The sequence below is a fragment of the Arvicola amphibius genome, chromosome X (assembly GCF_903992535.2).
Source record: "Arvicola amphibius chromosome X, mArvAmp1.2, whole genome shotgun sequence".
NCBI lineage: Eukaryota > Metazoa > Chordata > Mammalia > Rodentia > Cricetidae > Arvicola > Arvicola amphibius.
Genome location: NC_052065.1, coordinates 134,331,927 through 134,339,463, shown reverse-complemented (window position 1 = coordinate 134,339,463; position 7,537 = coordinate 134,331,927).

Below are 7,537 nucleotides of genomic sequence, written 5' to 3'. Positions count from 1 at the left end.
ACACCTATAGGAATGGCCAAGGTCAAAAACACTGATGACAACTTATGCTGGAGAGGGTGTGGGGAAAAGGGAACACTTCTGTATTGCTGGTGGGAATGCATGCTGGTACAACCCCTTTGGATGTCAATGTGGCAATTTCTCAGAAAATTAGGAAACAACCTTCCTCAAGACCCAGTAATACCACTTTTGGGTGTATATCCAAAGGATACTCAATCGTGCCACAAGGACATGTGCCCACCTATGTTCATAACAGCTTTGTTTGTCATAGCCAGAACCTGGAAACAACCTAAATGACCCTTAACAGAAGAATGGATAAGGAAAATATGGTACATTTACACAATGGAGTACTACACAGCAGAAAAAAATAATGACATCTTGAATTTTGCAGGAAAATGGATGGAGCTAGAAAACATTATTTTGAGTGAGGTAACCCATGTACTTACTCATAAGTGGTTTTTAAACATAAAGCAAAGAAAACCAGCCTACAAACCACAATCCCAGAGAATTTAGACAACAATGAGGACACTAGGAGACACTTACATAGATCTAATCTACATGGGAAGTAGAAAGTAGAAAATGACAAGATCTTCTGAGTAAATTGGGAGCATGGGGACCTGGGTGGGGGGAAGATGGATGGGCGAGGGGAGAAGCGGGGAGGGGAGCAGAGAAAAATGTAGAGCTCAATAAAAATCAATTTAAAAAGAAATATTGCTTAACAGTTCAATCCTGTTTTTTTTTAAAAAAAGAAACCTCAAAGCCCAATCCCACAGTGACACATTTCCTCCAACAAAGCCACACCCACTTCAACAAAGCCACACCTCTCAATAGTACCAGTACTTATGTGATTATGGGAACAAATTACATTCAAACTACCACATTCCACTCCATGGCCCCCATAAGCTTGTAACAATATCATAATTCAAAATGCATTTAGTTCCTCTTCAAAAGGCCCCATAGTCTACCACAGTCTCAATAATGTTTAAAGTCCAAAGTTCAAAGTCTCTTCTGAGATTCATGCAATTTCTAAACTCTAATAACCTATAAAATAAAAACCTAAAAAGCAGATAACACACTTCCAACATATAATGGCACAGGATATATATTACTATTCTAAAACTCAGGGAAGGGAGCATAGCAAGAAACTACTGGACCAAAGCAAAACCAAAAGTCAGTTGGGAAAACTCCACACTCTGCATTTCCATGTCTGATGTCAAAACACTCTTCAGATCTCCAACTCTCTTCAGTTTTGTTGACTACAACACACTTCTTTCTCTTGGGCTTATTTTACTCCCTGTTAGCAGTTCTCATCAGCAGGTATCCCATGACTTTGGCATCTCCAACATCTTGGGTTATCCATGGCAATCTGGGATTCAACTTCACTGCTTAACAAAATGGCCTATTAGGTCTCCAGTCATGGACACTACTGATTCATGACTGGCCTCAGTGACTTTCCTAAGTCTGTGGGGGCAATTTCCATAACCTGTTTCTTCTATCCTTAATTTTAAAGCCAGAAGCACATGGCCAAAGCTGCTAAGTTCTGCTGCTTGCTGGGGTTGAAACATGGCTGCCTCATTCAACTATACCATCAGCTTTCTGTACTTCGTTGCCTAAGCTTGGCTATCCTGAACCTGGATTTCTAGATCAGGCTGGCCACAAACTCAGGTATCCCCCAGCTTCTTCCTTCCCAGTGCTGAGACTGAAGTTGTGTACCATGACACTCAGCTCTAAGTTTTTCTTTATTTTTATAAGTTGGAAACTTAGCTGGGTGATATCTTGCCCTGAGGTCACCTGTAGTCAGAGGCTTTTATGCATCCAGCCTGGTCTCATAGACACTTAAAAGATAATCATTCAGAGACTTAATATTATTTATAATGTTTATCTATGGCTCAGGCTTATTACTAGCTAACTTTTACATTAAAATTAATCTGTTTCTATTAATCTGTATATTGTCATGTGGCCTGTGGCTTACCAGTAATGTTCTGACAACTTTCTCCTCCAGCAGCAACCGACATCTCTCTTGACTCTGCCCTTCTTTCTCCTTGTATTCAGTTTGGCTTTCCTCTCTCTATATATTCTGCCCTGCCATAGGCCAAAACTGCTTTATTCATCAGTCAATAAAGACAACAAATTCACAATATACAGAAGGACATCCCACACCAGTCACCATTCCTTTTATTCTATTTCTTAATCTGTTTATGTCTGTGAACACAGGCCTTAGCTCTATTCTACTTTTTGGTGATCTTTCTCTCCTCAGATATTTTCCCTTGCTCATCTTGCTTCTTTTCATTATAAGTCTTCATCGGCATTAGTACTAATAACCATAAAACAGAGTCTGTACTATGCTGTTTTGAGTTTTCCCCTGTTAATGGAATTAATCTAAAACTCTTTACTTTAGCCTCAGGCAGACTATTTGGGCAGGGCAAAAAGTAGCCACTTTATTCACCAAAATATCATAAGAACAGTCTCTAGGCTACATACTAACATTCTTCTACTCTGAAACTTCGTGACCCCCATAGTTCATCAAATCACATTTAGCACCATTGTCTTCCATGCTCCTACTAGTATAGCCCACTAAGCAGTACTTAAAGCATTCCTGCTTTCCTGACACAAAGTCCTGCAGTCCAAATTTCTCCAAACAAAAACATGGTTAGGCCTATCACAGTAACACCCCAGTCCCTGATAGCAACTTTTATCTTAGAGTTTTTATTGCTGTGAAGAGACACCATGACCATGACAACTCTTATAAGGAAAACATTTCATTTGAATGGCTCACTTAAAGTTTCAGAGATTTAGTCCATTATCTTCATGGCAGGCAACATAGCAGCATGCAGGCAGACTTGGTGCTGGAAAAGTAGAGAGTTCTACATCTTGCAGGTAACAGGAAATCAACTGAGACACTGGGTAGTACTCTAAGCATAAAAAACCTCAAAACCCACTCCTACAGAGGCACACTTCCTCTACCAAGGCCACACCCACTCCAACAAAATCACATTTCCTAATAGTGCCACTCTCTATGAGATTATGGGGGCCAATTACATTCAAACTACCACAGAGTGTATTGGAATGTTCTATTCTGTTTGCCACAGATTCTACATTTTCTTTTAAATTACTCTGAATAGGAGGAGAGATGATAGGCGTGTCCCTCAAACTACAAAACCCAGCAGCTCTACTGCCTATCTTCCACTGTGCTTTGTAGCAACCCATTCACATTGATATTGCTTCTGTAACATCTCTGACATTTCTATTGGTCCTGGGATCCTCCACAACTTTCAAAGCTCCCAATAGCCTGCCAGCACCTTGCTGTGTGAGACAATTGACTCCATCCTTGCATCTCAATTTCAAATACAGCTTCTCTGCCTCTTTGTCCAGATGTAGCTTTAGCTCCTCTGTGTCTTGCTGGTCTCCAGACTCAGCATTCATTCATTAATTTCATTTGTACTTTGCAGTTACCAACTCAGTGCCACTTAAATGGGCATATTTTCCTATATAGCATGTCCTTCATATCCGAGTCCAGTTCCATCATCTTTTTGTCTCTCTTCCCCATCCTTGTGAATACACACACACACACACACACACACACACACACACACGCGTGCACACACACACACACACAAACACATACATAGGGGAGAGAGGGAGTGTGTGCAGATCACTATAAACTTTTCTTGCATGGACATGCGTAGTGAACATGTCATTGGCCCAGGTGGTCAATTTTTAGTGTAGAGATCTCTCCTGCACTGTGCCTCCAATGTTCTCACCAGCTCTATTTGAACCATAATCTGCTCTATTGCTTCACTGCATTATCCCATACAAGCTTCACTTAATGGCCTCCCTGTTGATCTACCCTTTGTCAGATGAAGCTGTCAATAGATAGTCTAGAACCACCCTCTACTACCATTTTCTGGTGACCCTCAGCCACCATCACAGACATCTCTCTTTGTTGTAGGCTGGATCTATCAGACTAGAGTATTTGTTCAGTTATTCAAATGCTCCAAAATATAGTTAAGTTTTATACACGCCATTTTCACTTTCTGTGGACATGTCCCTGCTTGCAGTGTATATGTGGATCTGAAATTTTATTTCTTGACCAGATACCTCCTGGGTGCTGAGAAATAAATGTGCTTGTTCTTCTACTTACCAATTATTTCCTAACACTATTAATGATAAGAATGGCAGACAAGTTTTGTTGCATACTGACCATGCATGAGATACTACATAATGTTTCATGAGACCACAAGAAGTTAGAAGTGTTCTGAATCTCATTTTAAATATATGTAGGGTCTAGTGATGCTAAAATAATTTATTTGTGAATATTTATATAGCATCTATTTGGGGACCTAGAATTCAACCCCTGCCTGCCCTATCTGCAAGAGAGCACAGAGGACTGAGCTCTGCCTGGTGCTGCCTCTACTTCCACTGTCAGTTCATATGTTTTGAACCCAACAGTCTTCTGCTTGCCTCATCAACCTCAGCACCTGGTACAGCCATATAGATTACATTATCTCTAGCTCAAAATTCTTAACCTTCCCTAGCATCTTGACCATATGAAACCCTAGGTAATTAACAAGCTAAGGGTCTTTCATGATTTGTATGAACTAGTGTTTTCTCTCTTAGCTTAAGAAAGAAAGCATGTTGTATGTGGTACAGTTGGATACAAGCTGGGGCATAAACAGTGAGCTTTATGATTAGCAGCTCTGATTTCATCCTTAAACCAAACACATAGCAAGCAGGACACACAACAGTTTGATGTTTGTTATTAAATTTGATAATTCACAACTAACAAGGGGTGCTTGCTGCTCTTCTGATAAATGGCTAGTTTTGTTCACTTATGAAAACACAGCTGCTATGTTAACATTTTGTTTAGATGCAGCTTGAATAATAAGTTGCATTACAAATAGCTAGTGAGAGAAAAATACGCCTCTGCACACATGCATACATATGTACACACACGTGAAAAAAAACCCTAAGCAATAAATGTAATTTTTTTTGTAATGGAACATTAGAAAGTACTATGCAATCTAGAGAACTGTTCTCTTAGCAGTAACTAAAAGGTCCTCTTCCATCTCTCATGTCCTTATTTCTGTCATGTCACACTGGTCACCCGGGAAGAGCCTTCTCCACTTTGTCTACTCCTACACTCAGTTTAATGAACTGTTCCTCTTATCTATTAGAAATCCCCATAGTTGCTCTCTCCTGTGAGTCTCCGGCATTTTCTTCCTTAAATTCTTCTTGAAACACAGTTCTGATATGCACTGTTCTGATATGCAACGTCCCCACTGAATACCCTTATGAGATGTCCCTGTTGCCCACAGGATAGCAAGATCCAGTGCTAGCATTAGGCTGGCCAGCCTCCCAAGTCACCTTAATTTCCCACAGTTACTCTTCATACAAACACTTGTGAAAAACTCTTCCTATTTCTTTGTCAATCATCACACATTTCTGTTTTAAATTCCCTTGGGTTGCCTGTCTATGCAACTTGACAGCCTGGAAGCCCCCCTTCTTGTTGTGACAGGCACAGGCTTATGAAAAAGAGTCTTTTTTGGAGTATTGGGGTTCTCCTGAACCTTAGTCTTATATTTCCTTCTCCTAGCCTATGCTTTATATATAATGTCAAGAGAGTAAATGAATTCTTTCTGAATATTCCCTTACAATCCAGGCTAGGACCTGGTAAAGATGACTACACAGCAAATATTTGGAGGACAAGGAAACAATAATAACATTGAGTAATCTACACAACTCCTTGTAAGTATATTAAAGATGTGCTTATGAGAAAGTTGGTAAAGTGCTTAATCTCAACCTGTAAAAAGGTACCTGGGATTCTCTGGTGGAAGACCAAAAGACTTGCCTATTTTGGCTACTCAGAATTCAGTCACTCTTTCAGTAATGCCTATTGGTCCTTGGAGAATATCTAGGCCTAGGAGAATACATATAAATCTCCTTAGGACAGACAATACCAGATACATCATTTGAAAACGTCATGGAAAACAAAAACCACAGGACCACTTCTTTAGAATGTCTTAAGAAATTTAAGAGGGTGACAAGAGTGTTTGGATTAGGTAAAGCCCTGTGAAATTACATAGGCCACATGGTGACCAAGGTGGTTCTTCCAAGGAGCTATGGAGCACAAGAGGCCTAAAGATGCTCTGTAGTCATTTCTCCTCTGCTGCATCAGAGTCTGAAGCAGTGCTTCTCAACCTTTCTAATGCTGTGAGCCTTTAATACAGTTCCTCATTTTATTGTGACCCCAACCAGAAAGAAACACTCCCCTGAAAGGAAGCCTCTTTATACTGGTCTAAATATACTAGGCTACATAAAGCTTTATGCGTACCAGTAAGGAATGTTTGTTGAGTGCGTTCTGTGTAATCAGTGTCTTCTAACTTTGAGGGATGCAGTTGAAAAGCTGAGGGATATATGGTGTGCGTCTCTCTCTCTCCCCCTCTCTCTCTCTGTGTGCGTGGTGTGTGTGTGTGTGTGTGTGTGTGTGTGTGTGAGAGAGAGAGAGAGAGAGAGAGAGAGAGAGAGAGATTGAGTTTACTTCAGTGATGACATCAACTATATATATATGTATATACATATACATATACATATACACATACACACACACACACACACACACACACACACATATATATATATATATAACTCAGAAAGAAATGCCCATGAAAATAAACAGGCAAAGAGCAGTGCTTAGAACATGACAAAGCAGAGTGATGCAATAGGGAGGGTGTGCAGAGGGTTTATTAGATTAGTGTGCTATAGCAAAGCCTCTCCTAGAGCCTTCAGGCCTACAGTGCTTTCTGGAGCAACAGGTGAAGGAGGATGCTGCTAGTGTCCAATAAGAGCTTGCCATGCAAATTTCTGAAGTCAGTTCACAGGGTCTATGCAAAAGAAGTACTCCAAGAATGCTGGAGATTCTTGGTATGCTACCTCACCTCTAGGCTTTCTCATTTCTTCCTTTGGTATTCTCTAGAGCAGAGACCTAAGAAAAATTCCTCTGCCCTATTGCAGAGGGGCAGTTTCCAAAGCCTCATCTGACACCCAGGCCCCAAGCCTGAACAGAAAACAATTTTGAGTCCATACCCCTGTGGGATTCAGTCTTCCAGTGAATGCCTTTGCCCGATCCCCAGCTGGTGACTGTTCCCTTGCCTCCTGGGTACACTTGGAATTGACCTATAGATGGAATCAGATCAGAGGTTACTAGGGAGAAGCCCTAAACATCTCTTCTTGCCTTCACTAAGGGTGGTTCTGAGTTATCTAGCTTCCTTCAGAGGCCAGCAGATGTGCTCCAAAGGGCTGGAGGGTATGGAGCAAGACCAGGAAAAAATCATCAAGGCTACGGGGAAGAGCAATCGGGCTCAACAGGTAGTAAGGAAGAACACAAGGACCTCAGAGCTAATCAGGGATCTGGAAGGGGTCGCAGCAAAGTGCCCCCCACCCGCCTGCCTGCGCGCGCCTGGCCCAGCCAGTGGAGGCTCCCCAAGCCACAACCGCTAGCGCGTTTTCCCCAAGCCCAGGGCCTCACGCTGCAGGCTCGCCT